At 39.0% G+C, this 16,011-nt stretch overlaps 1 pseudogene; it reads right to left on the minus strand.

Moving 5' to 3' along the window:
* Positions 1-2,509: 2,509 nt before the first annotated feature.
* LOC117707698 (peptidyl-prolyl cis-trans isomerase A pseudogene) lies at positions 2,510-2,796 on the minus strand (annotated as a pseudogene).
* Between the last annotated feature and the right edge of the window lie 13,215 nt (positions 2,797-16,011).

The raw sequence follows: 16,011 nt of genomic DNA on the forward strand, positions 1-16,011 counted from the left end.
GTTCATAACAATGAGTCATTGGTCTAGTTTAAGTCCTTTGGTTTCTGCTATACTATCAATACTGGATCCTCACCAGGGCTCATCTTGGATATCCTGCTGTTGCCCTGTGTCATAGTTGCCCTGCAGCTTTGGTTCTACAGGACCTGTCCTTTCACACATTCTAACAGTTCATAGATGGGGTAGATGTTGGGGTGGGCCAACACAAAGCTGTGGATCTGGGCCTGGGTGGTAACTGAATTTGTCAGCTCACCAACTCTCCCATGTCCATGCCACCTGAGCCAGCTCTCCCACTGGCTAGATGAGGGTCAGGGCCATCTTTCCTGGCCCATGACACCTCTGATGCCATGGTATGGTGGCTAGTGAGGGGTGTGTCCATCTCAGTCTGACCCTTGGAGATCAACATGGCTTCAAGTTGCAGCCTAGACCATGGACATCCACATGGCCTTTGGTGGTAACACAAACCTGGACATCACCATAGCCTCAGGTGGTAGCACCCTCACATCAGGCTGTTCCTCACCTCAATCTGGACATATCTTCAATTCTGCCTCTCTTCATAGTGCACAAACCATTCCACTTCTCTTTCTCTCCCATCTCTGTACCACACAGTTGTTCATTGCATTGGCAGACCTCTTGCTGTCTTCCATCTGCCCATGTTGAGAGGCTATTTTTATCTACAACTAAATAAAATTCTAAGTGTGCACCACACTTCCATTACCCATTCTTCAGTTGATGAGCATCTAGGTGGTTTCCACTTCCTAGTTATCATGACTAGACAAGCAATAAACATTGGTGAGCAAGTATCTCTGTAGTATTGTATAGAGTTCTTTGGGTATAGCCCTGGAATAGTGTAGCTGGACCATGTTGTGGTTCATGTATAGAAACTCCATAAGGACTTCCATGTTGTTTATACAGGATCACACTCCCACCAACAGTGAAGAAGGGAACCTCTTTCTCCACATCTTCAGCACCATTTTTTGTTACTTTATTTCTTTGTGATCACCATTCCATCAGGAGTAAGATGAACTCTTGTTTCTAAGTATCCAGAAGTATTTTGGTGCCATTGGAACAAGATGGAATCTCACAATAGTTTTAATTTACATTTGTCTGTTGGCTAGTGGAACATTTTAAATGTATTTACTAGCTATTAATGCTACATTTTTTTGTTTTTGATTTTAGAACACTCCATTAAGTTCCATAGTCCATTTTCTGATTGGTTGTTTCCTTAATGTTTAGTTTCTTTCATTCTTTCTATATTCTAGATACCAATTTCTTGTCAGAGTAAACTTTTCTCCAATTCTGTTGGGTCTCTTCATGTGATTGACAGTTTTCTTTGCTGTACAAAAGCTTTTAATATCATGAGCTATGATTCATTTATTATTGGCCACATTTCCTTAGCAACAAGAGTCTGTTTTTTTTTTTTTTTTTTTTTTTTTTTTTTTTTTTTAACCTAAACTAATTTGGGAAGAGGAACCTAACTAAGAAAATGCTTCCTCCCTCCATCCAACATGCCAGTAGGCAAGCCTGTGGGACATTTTCTTGATGATTGATATTGTAGGGGCCAGGCCACTGTGTGTAGTCTCATTCCCAGGCAGATGGGTATATAAGAAAGCCAACTGAGCAAGCATGAGGACCAAACCAGGAAGCAGTACTCATGACTTGACTCTTTCTTTTCCTGCTTCCATATTCTTTGTTGAGTCTTTGCTCTGACTTCTTTCATGATGGTCTGCTGAGGAAGTTTAAGCCAAATAAACCCTATATTTCTTAACTAGTTTTTGGTCATGGTATTTTTATCACAGCAATAGAAACATAATTAGAACAGAGTTTCATTCAGAAAGTTGTATCTTTTTTTTGTGTGTATGCCATAATATTTTGATGTTCCAAAGAATACGAAAGAGGATATGAACTTATACAGGTATATATGTATATGTTACAGACATAATCACATATGTGTATAAAAAGAGTATAAACAAAAACTAGAGAAAAATTGTCCCAGGCTCTGGTGGAATATACAACTTTAGTCCTGGTACTGGAGACATGGCTTAGCAGTTAAGAGGGCTTGTTCTTGCATAGGACCCAGGTTCAATTCCCAGGATCCATAGGGCTGCTCCCAACATTTGCAACTCCAGCTCCAGAAGATCCAGTGTTTTCTTCTGACTTAGATGGGCATCATGCATACACATTATGTACATACATACATATGCATAAAAATCAAGTAAATCTAAAACAAATTAAAATTGTAATCTTTCATAACTATTCTGCAAGTGGCAAAGTCTTTATATATAATTAACAGCTTGATTATGAGTTATTCTTTTTTCTTATTTAATTTTTATTCATAATCATAAATTTAGCTTTGCAATCCTGCTAGCCTTGAGGGAGAATGAGGAAAATACAGAACCCAAAGAATTTAGAGCAGAGATTACAGGGTACTGTGAGCAGATGGGGTGGGAACACTCTTCTGAGCTACAGAAGGAATGGTTTGATAGGTAAAATGCCAGCAAGTCAAAAGAAATTAAAGTTGTCCATAGTCGGAAATGGTGATCTTCTTGCTGGTCTTGCCATTTCTGGACTCAAAACCGCTCTATGGCTTCCACAATGTTCATGCATTCAGTCTTGGCAGTGCAGATAAAAAAAAACTGGGAATCATTTGTGTTTGGTCCAGCATTTGCCATGGACAAGATGCCAGAACCTGTATTTGTCAGGATGAAGTTCTCATCCTCAAATTTCTCTCTGTAGATGATAACATACCATAATGCCACCAGTGCCATTATGGTGTGTGAAGTCATCACCCTGGCACATGAATCCTGGAATAATTCTGTGAAAGGAGGAACCCTTATAACCGAATTCTTTCTCTCTAGTGCTCAGAGAATGAAAGTGTTCTGCTGTCTTTGTAACTTTGCAAACAGCTTGAAGGAGACGCAGCCCAAGGGCTTGTCATCCGCCATGATGTCTAAGTACACGGTGGGGTTGACAATGGCTGCAGCAAGCAGAGAAAAGCGATAGTGGCGTTTGCTATGAGTTACTTTCAAAAGCAATTTATTTAGATTTTCTACATCCTTTAATGAATTATAATCATATTAACAGAAAAGACTGCCTTACCCTAAAGGCTGCATCAGGACAGGCTGCATATTATTAATTTTGAAATAAGTAAAACAAAGATAAGAAACAGATGTTCATTCTTTCAATGCAAACAAGAACATGTACCATCTCATATTTACAGCTGCATTTTTTAAGGTTTTAACGAAGAAAACATGTCATCATATTCCTCAGCGAAGACTTACTCTATACTCTGTCTAAATAGAGACTTTAAAACTTTTTCTTCACAAAGATTTTTTTTTCTTAGTGCATTAAATACTGTTATCACTTAGCTATTGTTTAAGGTACAACAGCAGTGTAGTTCAAATGTTACTTGCAGTTGTTGGGTAAAATAATGAAACACAAGAAAGGGAGAGAACACATTTCATTATTCTAAATATGATTCACTATTCTGAAAACAAATTCCAACTTTCTAAAATCCTGGAGTAATACCAAAAATACCCCCCTCTTCCAGTGCCCTAATAGGCTTCTCTCTATGTGTTTGCATACATACACATATGTATAGATGTGAAAAGCTTAAACAGAAAACCATCAATACCAGTTGTAGTAAAACATGGTTTTATTAAGTGGTGCTTTTAAAATAGCACTATCCTTTCCTTCTAAGAGAGAATTTCTTGAGGAGATTTACATAGAGAATTTTAGACAGCAAAGGCTGCTTATTGGTGGAAACTTACAAGGCTTGAAACTATGAAAAGTTTTCCAGTTCTGGGTAGACCTTGGCATTTACACAGTGACAATATTGTTTAGAAAAAGCCAGTTTTAATGGCATTGACTTTTTCCTATTCCACTGTGGACACTTCCCTTTAATGCCTGTGTGGGATGAACAATGTTGTCAACACCCACTGTCCGTCTGAATCCTAAAACTTGAAGTTGGATGAATGTCACAGCTGAAAGTAAAAATACAGTCTGTTCAACAACATGTGCAATTTTGAACATAGAAGCTTTGTGCAATGTTAAGACAGATTATATAATATGTGAAAATACTCAAAACATGGCTTAAGATGAATTTTCATTATACTTTAAGATTAATTTCATGCATTTACCTCTTTCAATTGCAAAATATCACATGAAACATTTTGTATATGACCAAATTAATATCTTTTAATTTTTAATAAATTATTCTTAGGAGCTAATTTTTCTTACAATCTGCCTTTCCTGAGAGCTGAGGTCTGACTTGTGTATTATGGTACAGATTATATAATAAGGATTTACAGTGTATATCAAGTGAATTAAGTATAATGCAAATTTCATTTTTTTCCTCTAAGAAAACTAATTGCTTTTGATATGTCACAGGGCCTTGGTGTCTTTGAAAGCCTTTGTACATTATGACATCATAGAAATCACTTCCTTCCCTACTTGTTTCTCTTGGGGGTAAGATTTATGACCTTCTGTCATCTAAACACTCAAATTCCACCAAGACTCATGTCGGTCACCTGTCAACTAACAGCAGCTTCTATCTGCATTATGTTCAGTCCTTTGTGAAGTCTCTTTGGGGCAGAAACAGAATAGAAAATGCATTCCAGTATGTATGCAGCAGGTACATTGCACACAAGCACCATGGCCTCTGGAGATAGGGTAGCGCCTCTTTCCTGACCTGACGACTTTGGCGCATGCGAACCAAGCAGCCCAGGAGCCCTGAGTGACTGGAGCAGACAGCAGACAAACGAAATGAGGAGAACTGAAGGCGTTCAATCTGGCAATGTGGCAACTATTCCAACAATTCCCCTCTAGTTGGAAGAATGTGAGCCATCTCAGGCATGGGGTTAGTATTTTTAGAATTCTTGTTATACTAAGCATCTTGCAATTCTAGGCTCAACTAGGAAATTAAAGTCAGGCAGAAAAGAACAAGCTTGACAACAGGCTTTACTTTGTCTCCATTATGAATGAATAATGTTTTTCTCTCCCAAGTGATAGTGGAATGTGTGGTCAGTTAATTGAATTTCTTCTACATTATGGAAGTCAGAAAAATACTATATGGAGAGGAATTTTGGTGGGAGAAAGGACCTTAAGGATGTAATCTTTCGATTACTCAACAGTTCCACAGCTGAAGAAATTGAAAATGTCCATTTCACAAGAATATACATGATGGCCCACACCATGAGTCATCACAGTAACAGCTCAAGATCTGCAGGACTTCATTCCAAGAGGAAATGTGCAAAAATCATTTGCTCACCAGCTGTACAAACCCATGGCAGAAGATGGAGGACTTAACTCAAACACTGTCAATCTTCTCCAGGACAGAATTATCAACAAATCTTCAGGCTTTCAAAGCTGCCAGTGACCGGAAGTGGAGATTAGGAATGAGTAGAACTGAGGATAAAGGCTTCTGGCTTGCACAGAGCATGGGGGCGTGATGAATGTCCTGTCAGGAAAAAGAAAATGACTCTTTACCCTCAAGCGATAATTTCTAACTTCATGACAAATTGCTTTATTCTCTCTCTCTCTCTCTCTCTCTCTCTCTCTCTCTCTCTCTCTCTCCTCCATTCCTCAGCACACAGAGTTGTTTTTAGCTAAATAACAGTAGGTTGTAAAGGTCATAGTCTTTGACCTATATACAATATAGTGTATATTTCCTAAGAAAAGAATTTTTATATAACCATAGTATAATTGGGAAAAAAAATCTAGAGAGCTAATTAGACGATCAAATCTATACTGACTTCTGATGCACAACTCATTATACTAGGTTGGGATCTATCTTATCCTTTGTTTTTGAAAACAACACACACATATACAATGTCTGTATACATTGTACAAAATACAAAAACAATGGTGTTTCCTTATTGGTTTGTATATTTAGTCCACGAAACATGAACAATCAGCACATGACACCAAACAAGAAGCAAAAATGTTTCAGTAAATTTTGAGATCATTCTATCCTTTGCCTTCACTTGTTTTTTCCTAACCTTTTCTAACTTCCCTACACAAGCCGAACCTAAGTTTCCAAGGAAATGATGCTGTGAGCCAGAAGAATCAAGGAGCTTCAGACAGAAGAATGAGTGTCACAGATGTTTTATGAGATTGGCTTTGGCAGCCCTGTGAGCATCACACTAAAGTGGGGGCAAGCACAGAGAATTGGGGAGACAAAGTGATTACTTATGACAGTTTCCCAGTAAGAGATCTTGAAAGGCTGCCTTGGGTCAAACCGGAAGAGTAGAAGGTAAAGTATTTGGGAGTAATCGATAGGGAAGAGATGTTTTCTTGTTGATAGAATTCCTTTCATTCAGCAAACGACAAATATATTTGAATTACATACAAAAGAGACAGCATCGGGAGGTAATTGTTCAAAGACTCCCATTATCCATGTAGTTTTGGCAGCAGTAAAGAATGTGGGGTAATGACCCCTAACATAAAACAACAATGATGATGATATTGTGTATGAGGGAATGGGATACAAAAGCTATGGAGTGAGAGAGGGCAGGTGCGGACAAGATCAGAACCACAGACTTGATGTTGGTGAATTTTACAGCCTTGGAAGACATCTCTGCAACTGTCTGAGCTAAGATACATAGAATGAATGGTTTTGAGGGGAAGATGAACAGTGGAAAGGTTAGGGAACAATGTAATAACAAAGAACAATGAGGAGAAAACACAGTGTCCTCTACAGGCTGAGTAGAGGGGTAGTGGCCTGCATGACTGTTTCACCTTTCCTGTTTGCATGCAAGACCTTCTCCCTTGAGGGCCCATATGTCCAGATGCTTATAGATGTCTTCCTGGTTAAACCTGGAGGACAAGCAGAAGCATCCTGGTCTTGATTTTATATTTTGCACAGTGGTAAGAAATGGCTCAAAAACTCAGACTTCATAAAGGCAGTGTCGTACTAAAGGCATGCTCTAGTAATGCAAGGTGTCTGTAAAGAACTTTGCATATTGAATTTTTTTTGTTATTTTTCTTTGTAAGAACTGAGTGATATCTGAGAATATAATATGTGGTGGTCAGCACAGCTCAATATTCAATTTCTACCTTCCCCTCCTCCCTGGAAGTCTCTTGACACACATTGTTTTTGTGTGTGTGAAGGTCAGATCTCTATTGTGCTAAAATTCTTTCCACGCTGAAAATATTTTATTTTTTTCTCCACATATAGCTTCCTGCTGAAAATGGGGAGGAAATGTTTTCCTTTTGTTTCTAGTAACCAGACTTGCATGGAAAATGGAACTCCATGTTTGAATGGTGAGAATCGTATTCGCTGAAGAAGCCAGCTTTTGTGGAATTCTTGGAGTTGTTGGGACTTTGCTCCCACCCATCTGTGCAGCCACTTTTAGTAACATGGGGGCAGAAGTCAAACACTCGAGCCTTGTCAGCACTTGGTTGAGCCATGAATTCATTAAGAGAATCCCAGCACAGTGTATAGCAGAGGAAAGAGGTGATGAGTTAAAACTAACCAAGGTCACCACTCTTTTTACTGTGAGGATGAGCATGGTCCTCTGGGACCATTGTGGACTCTCTTGGCTAGCAATAGACAACAGAGGCCTTTGGAGCTCAGACTACATGTATGAAGACTCATGTTTTTAGAACTTCGCTATTTTCTCCCCTCATAATCTAGCTTGATTCCTCAAGCTTGGGTGACAAGCCTCTTTTTATCAAAATTATTTTTGTTAATATATATTTAAAATGGACAAATAATAATGAAATACATGAATGGAATATGTATTTTTTTGCTTGTGTGTTTGTATTTTGTTTGAGGCCAGGTCTAACTAACATACAGCAATCTAGTCTCCAAGCCATAATAAATCCATGGCTGGCTTTGAACTACTGATCTTCTTGACTCTTGAGTGATACATTTTAGGAATAGACTATCATAGCCAGTGTCTGTGGTGCAGAGACTAGAATGCATGGCATCATAGATGCTAGGCAAGTCCTAGGCATCCATAACTGAGCTTTATTCTGAGTTAAGTATGTGATATTTTAATATATTACAAATAATATATCTTATCTAGTAATTAATATTTTTATTTAATTCATACATTTCTCTTTGTTGGAAATATTCAAAATCCCTTATTTTAGTTCTTTTGAGATTTTAATTATTCTTCACCCTAATCATGCAATTAAGCTGCAGAACACAAAAAAATTATTCTTCCTACCCAATTGAACCCCAAGCCTTCTTTATTCTTCACTCCCAGAGATGTCTGTGAGACACAGAGTCAACCTCTGTTACTCAGTTGAAAAAAGAACTGAAGTGCCAACAAAGCAGCTCACACTCCACAGGTAGCTACTGCTAGTCTCTGTTTCTTTGAGAACTATACATTTGGTGCTGTTAGTTTTCTGTCTAAGCCCAGGCTTTCTAAAGACATGTCATCAAAGATATGCTCCAGTCCTTGAGCTTAGGCTGTAGAGAGACTTGAGAATGAATCCTTGAAATCTCTTAGTATGTTTCTGACTCATGTTTCTTCATCTATTAGCATGAGGAGATTCATAATATCACTGTAAGATTGTTACAAAGATGACATGGTACAATATGCAAAAGATTTCAGGTAACAATTGAAAATTGAACTTGTGTTTGCTCAATATGCCATCTGGGGATGAGTATTTTAAGCTGCTGAGTTTAAAATCAAGTCAAGCAGTAGGTTGAAAGTACAGGGGCATTTTCTAGATAGGGATACTTGAAGGTAGAAGTTTTCATAGAGGACTGATAATGTCATTAATAAATGTCATTTTTTCCTTGAGCATCGCCTCAACTTCCTCCTTGTGGTCGTAAATTCCAAGCAATGGCAGGTTGCCTTACCTTTTGTTGGCACAAAACTAATTAGGCTGAGTGGTTTGTCTGTCAGTGTGGTTCAACTTTTCCCCCTAGAAGCCAGTAGGAACTACAAGCCTGCTTCCTCTTGTGGTGAGCTTTAAGCACCATGCTTTTCAGAAATGGTGGCAGGGCATACTCAGCAAATGCCTTTACGGGAATCAACATTGTCTCTAGCCCTGTCTGGGTACTTGGGCACCAAGAGAGCAATCTCTGCTTGTCCCCAGTTTCTTGCCACAAGCTAGTTTCATTTTTCCACTCCTCTTGTTTAGAATCAGGCCCTATTTATTCTGTCCTTAAACTTGTTCTTAAATAAGCTTTCTCGAAACTCTGTGCTCAAGCTTGGCAGTGCATGTCTGGTCTGTAATCAAAGCATTGGGGAAGCAGAGGCAGGAGGATCACTGCAAATTCCTGGCTACTTGGAAAAATTTTTTCTGTCTGAAACAAACAGAGAGATGAACAACCTATGCTCACGCTCCGTGGTTTCTACCTTTGACCTTGAAGGTTGGTCCTAATCCAACTCTTCTCAATTGAGCTGCCTTTCCAACCTAGGATGATGCCCTAACTCACTTTGTTTACATTTGGTGTGCATCCTATGGCATGCACATCTTAAGACAATTGACTGAACCATTTAATTAATTAATTGCACAATTAAACACTGGTTTAATAGGCTATAAATGGAATAGGGGAGGAAAGACATTTAAGTTCTAACTTAAGTTTCATCATTAATTAATTTTCTGATTTTTGGTATGTATAATTTGGCCCCTGAGAGATAGGTTTTATATCTGAAAAATGGGTCTATGTGGTAACCCACTCTAATGACTTCCAAGAATCTTGAAGGATATAATGTGCTAACATTGGTAAAGTCATTTGGAAATATCATGTTATGTAAATAAAACAGCTAATCATTTATTTTGTTGTGGACTGGAAAAAAACAATCCTTTATAAAACTTACCAGTTCATACAATGACCCCTACACAACTTTCTCCATAACTGTTATTAGTCTATGAGCTGTATGAAATTCTCCCGGTGTATCCTTGAACTGCCCAGATGGATTTGATAGCCATGCAGGGCACAAAGAAAATGGTCATCACTGCACCATTATGGGCCGAGGAGGAGGCTCTTATAGAGAATAGGAACAGAACAAAGAAGTCAGCTCTGCAGGAAGATGTGTTGGTGTCTGTTATGATAACTCACAGCCCTGTTGCCAAGGGAAGGTCATGTGATTTCAGAAGGAAACGAACTAAAAGGCATCAAGAAAATCCAAAATGTAAAGTGTGACATTGAGATTTCATGCAATTATTTGTCTTTTTCTTCAGTTCAATAATAAAAATTAGTTTAAGGACTTTTCTATTCATGGCATGTTAGATTTATCTTTTTCTGAAAAGCTAAAATTGGCTGCAAGAAAAGAAGGCTAAAAATACTGCATTTTCCACAGTGATTATTGATTATTTAAGGTTAAGCATGCTTTCTTGAGCCCTTCACTCATGTCGTTCGTTCCAGCAGCCATTTAATTTGTCTAAGTAAGTGTATTTAATTAAATCTGGTTCAATGATTTTGCCAACAAGTTATGTCTTTAACCGTGTCGAAAGCTTTGTCTTCCTTCAAAATTTCCTCAGCTTTTTGTTTGTTTGTTTGTTTTTGCACATTATACTATTAGACTTGGAATTTTACAGGAATATTTTCTTTATCAGTCTATTTTCAGTATGATTTTCTTCCTGAAATCATCATAACGGACCATAGAATTGTTTATTAAATAAGAATAAAGCCCATCACATGTTTGTAGCATTTATAACAAATATGGCAGACAGGAGCAAATACTTAGGAATCAAGTTATAGATTGGTAATATCAGTCTGACCCTTTTTTCCTGTTAGTCGCAAGAAGCAAATTGTTGAGAACGGGGACCTTAAAACAATCTTCCCTCTTTTTCATAAAAATCTGCCATGTAGATTTAGCAAGTAGACAAACTGTGGATTATAGCGAGTAGATAAAAGTGATGAAGAGCAGGAAAATGATCACCCAGAGGATTTGGTCTTACTCCTGTTTGGGTAAATATGCTTTTACCAGACCCTGTCATGGTTGGGGGTGCACTGTCCTCACACGCTTGTGTGCTTGAACACTTGGTCCTCAGCTGATGGAGCCATTTCAGGATGTGTGCAGAGCCACATTAAACCTTAACATGCAGAGCACATAGCAGTTTTTGAAAATAGTACTGAAGTGAATGCTGTGGTCTGCTTAAGTTCTGTAAATGACACAAAAATACTGCTATTGCTTTTATTATTCTTTTCTGAGTTACTAAGAAAGAAAATACTTGATTTTTTTATTGGTTATTTTATTTATTTTATATTTCAAATGTTATCCTCCTTCCAAGTTTCCCCCCCACGAACACCCTATCTCCTCTCCTCCTCCCCCTGCCTCTGTGAGGGTGCTCCCCCATCTGCTTACCCACTCTAGCCTCACTGCCCTAGCATTCCCCTATGCTGGGTCATCCAGCCTCCACAGGACCAAGGGTCTCCCTTTCCATTGATGCCAGATAAAGTCATCTTCTGCTACATATTCAGCTGGAGCCATGGGTCCTCCCATGTATCCTCTTTTTTTTTTTTTTTTTTTGAGTTTTTCGAGACAGGGTTTTTCTGTGTAGCCTTGGCTGTCCTGGACTCACTTTGTAGACCAGGCTGGCCTCGAACTCAGAAATCCGCCTGCCTCTACCTCCCAAGTGCTGGGATTAAAGGCATGCGCCACCACTGCCCAGCATCCATGTATACTCTTTGGTTGGTGGTTTACTGATGCCAAGAAGTGCTTGCTGACAGAAGCCTGGTATAACTGTCCCCTCAGAGGCTCTGCCATAGCCTGACCAATACAGATATGGAACCACACAGCCAAACATCGGACTGAGCGCGGGAACCCCAATGGAGGAGTTAGGGCAAGAACTGAAGGAGCTGAAGGGGTTTGCAAACCCCTAGGTAGAAAAATAATATCAACTAACCAGGCCCTTCAAAGCTCCCAGGGACTTTATTAACATTTTTTAAGATTTAGAAAAAAAGTTATTTTTTTTTTAGCTAAAATTTAACTTGTCTTTCAAGTAATTATAAAGATCTGGTAGCTACATCTAGGGAAATATAAATCTGCTTATGAGCTGATCTTGAAAATTTTCATCTTATTCTCTCTTAATCACATGTGCTTCCAGCAGAGGACAATAGGAACATCCCTGTTCTCATGATGGTGTGGTCTCAATGTGTAAGTTCTGATAAAGGCCATCTTTGATGGCTGTCCTGATTATAGCTTCGGCTCTACGAATATCTACAGTACTTATGTGATAATTTTGCAAGATTGTCACAAGATAGAAACAGCCCCTTAAGTGAGGCATATTGGGAGACTTAAGAATGACAGTGTCCCCAGTTTAAACATTCAATGTTTTGAGTGCAAATTGATGGAGGTTGAGAAGTGTGATAGAGAGCTATGAGTAATGACAGATCAGGGACAACAGGAGTGAATGGCTTCTGAGATTAAAGTGATTATCTGAATGAAAGTACTCCAGGGAGAGACAGTAATAGGAGTTGGTCCTCACATTGCTGAGCTGCCTGGCTCCTCTGCACTTCTGTGCACTGGGCATTGTTTGAATGCTGTGAGCTTCTTAAAATCTGGAGATTCTGCTGTTTGTCTTTAAAGGCAGCATTATCATCCTGGTAATTATTGTGAATTTTAAATGAAACCCTGACCTGGTAAAGGCATCACTCTTTTTCTAACTGCTGAATAAAATTAAGTGTCTGGGTGACTTGAATGTGAAATGTTTCCAACAGACTCATGGGTTCCAAAATGGTGGCTGTTTGGGGAGGGTATATAGTCTCTGGGAGGGAGAGTCTTGCTGGAGGAACTATCTCACTGGGAGCTTTGAAGTTTCACATCCTGGCTCTCCATTCTCTTCGTGTTTCCTGGGTGTGGTTGTAGATACAGTGAGGTTAGCCAGCTTCCTGCTCTGACTGCTTTTCTGCTTGATCCTGTACTTCTGCAAGGGTAGGACAAAGTCAAATCTTTCTCCCTTAAGTGATTTTTGCCAGAATATTTTACACAGCAGCAAAGAAATGGAAGCAATGCCATAGACAGCAGAGAGACAGCACTCATGAAAGCACTGCATCTACATAATGAGTTTAAAGTCACAGGATTTCCTCTCTATTCCAGAATTCCAGAAGTCTTGATACATTTTTCCCATTTAAACAAAATACCATAAATATTCTAATTTTCTCATTCTTGCCAATAATTTAGCTTGTGGCATGATTATTAGCAATTCAAAAACTTGTGTGTGTGTCCTTTGCCTTCCAGAAGCTTTTCAGTTTTATGAGGTCCTATATATTAATTGTTGACCTTAGGACTTACCCTATCGGTGTTCTGTTCAGAAGGTGATCTCCTGTGCCAATCCCTTCAAGGCTATTCCCACATTCTTTTCTATCATGTTGAATGTATCTGGTTTTATGTTGAGGTCTTTGATCCACTTTAACTTGAGTTTTGTGCTGGGTGATAAATATGAGCTATTTGAATTCTACATGCAGATACCCAGTTTGACCAGCACCATTCGTTGAAGATGCTACCTATCAAAACAAACAAACAAACAAACAAACAAACAAACTCAATTAAAAATGGGTTAAGATCTAATCAGAGAGGCCTCAATAGAGAAATCTCAAATAGCTGAGCAACAGTAAGAAGTGTTCAGTATCTTTAGACATCAGGGAAATGGAAGTCAAACTATTTTGAGATTCTTACACATGTCAGAATGGCTAAGATCAATAACACAAATGACAGCTCATGCTGCCGAGGATGTGGCGCAAGAGTTTGCTGGTAGGAGTGTAAATTTGCACAGCCACTGTGGAAATCAATATGGTGGTTCCTCAGAAAGTTGGAAATTGATCTACCTCAAGACCCAGTTATACTTCTCTAGGGAATATATCCAAAGGATGCTTTATCCTACCACAATGTCACTTGCTCATCTATGTTCCACTGAAGCTTTATTCTTGATAGCCAGAAACTGGAAACAACCTAGATGCCATTCAGGAGAAGAATAGATAAACAAAATGTTATATATTTACACAATGGAATAGTATTATTTGGCTGTTAAAAAAATGACAACATGAAAGTTGCAGTCAAAAGGATGGAACTAGAAAAAAAAATCATCCCCAGTGAGGTAACCCAGGCTCAGAAAGAAATATGGTGTATATTCACTTATAAGTAGATTAAGCCATTAAGTAGATGATAACCAAGCTACAACACATAGACCCAGGAAAGTTATATAAAAAGGAAGGGTTTAGTGGGGATGCATGAATGTTCTTAGGAAGGGGGAATAGAATAGATTTTACAGGTAGACTGAGGTGGGTGAGGATGGGAATGGCAGGGATCAGGATGGAGGATGGTATGGAGGGAGATAATGCAGGGAGAGATAGCTGGACTTGTGGGGTGGGCATTTGGGGGATGGTATGAAAATCTAATTCAGTGGGAACTTCTAAGAATATATGAAGGTGATCCTAATAAGGAGTCAGTACTGGGGGATATAAGGTCTCAACTGGTCATCTTTTGTAGGCAGGCAAGATTTCCATTGGTGGGACTGGGTTGAATTCAGTTGAGTTGTTGGCCATGGGTGTCCCATGAAAATCCCCAAACAACCCAGGCTGATGCAAAGACAAAGGGTTGATTTCTGCAAATTGGCAGCAGAAACCCATTGCCAAGGAACACATCCACACAGCTCATCAAGCATGAAGAAGCTGAGCTCATGCCTGCATGGGCCTTCATCCCTACATTGTAGTCTCTTTGGTGCAGGAAGGTATTCTCCAGGCTACCAAAAGAAAAATGTAGACACCCAACCAGCTACAAAGCTATAATCTGTCTTCCTCGAAAAATATGCTAGGGCAATGTGGCATAGAACTTGTGGGAATAGCCAATCAATGTCTGATTTGATTAATGCATAGACCCATGCACACACTCAAGCACACTTAGACACACACAACATGATGCACTCATACACACACACAATCTCTAAAAAAATTTTTTTTGGGGGGAGGGGATTAGACATATTTGTTGAGCAAATAAATCCAGTTTTAACTTTGTCTAAAAATAAAATCTGATGTTGGATCAGTCATCTGAAATTCGGAGGCAACACTCTATTAAGGACAAGTAGACAGCATTCCAGAGAGGCTATTTTTATAGACCTAAACTATCGTTTATGCATTTCATTGAGGATCTGTTGTTTCTTAATGGCCTTGCATTCTTTCTTGCCATAAAGCTTCTGGTGAGTCCAGGGTGGTGTTTTCTGAATGGGCTGACATGTGTTTGCCACCTGACTTTCCCATGCTGTTTTCAGACTGCATACATTGACGTGCTCCAACAGCTTCTGCATACCTCGGAAAGTACTGCATGCTGAGAAGTTCCTCTAGCCAGATCCCCTGATTATGAGTCAGATTCAGTTAGAACATTTCTCGAGTTATTTTAAAATGCATTAAAAGAACAAAAGATTTTAATAACTGGCCTCAAATAAATGGTCTGTGCTTAGAAATGCCTCTCTCCTATCCATGGGTTCCCTGTTTGTTTGGCACACCTGATGTGTAGTGGCCTGTGGGAAGCATACATCCACCTTTCTCTCCCCACTTTTGGAGGCAGTTCATAACAGAGTATGAGAAGTTCAAAACTGTCAGTTAATCACATTTAATGCTTCTTAGTAGTGTTTGTTTTCACAGCATTAGTGCATTGTGAAAAGGAAAATAGTGTGTGATATCTTAACCCTGGGATCAAGCTCGGATGGGATGCTTTCAGCCCCGACTTAGTATAATTACAGGATAGAGGGGTCTTTTCAAACTATTGAAGTGCTTCTAGAAGCCCAGGACTGGAAAGGAATCAGAAAGCCATTTTTCATCTTGTCAGTCCCGACATCATGCTAAAGGAATTCTCAAAGTAAAACAAATGGGTATTCAGACAGCATTCAGCATTCCTTGGTCTTAAGTCAAAGCAGTAATTCCTGCTAAGAAGGTTTGAAAATTTGCTGTCACCACTTCTAAAGTGTGTGTATGGAATTCGTAATTAATCAGCATGCTCATATCACGGTGATATAATGCTGAAGCAGCAGGGACAGAGTCAACAGCACACACATATAAGGACCTTAATACAGGCTTCACGTTTTTGAGATTATGAAGATATTACCTTTCTA

The sequence above is a fragment of the Arvicanthis niloticus genome, chromosome 4 (genome assembly GCF_011762505.2).
Source record: "Arvicanthis niloticus isolate mArvNil1 chromosome 4, mArvNil1.pat.X, whole genome shotgun sequence".
In the NCBI taxonomy this organism is placed as follows: Eukaryota; Metazoa; Chordata; class Mammalia; order Rodentia; family Muridae; genus Arvicanthis; species Arvicanthis niloticus.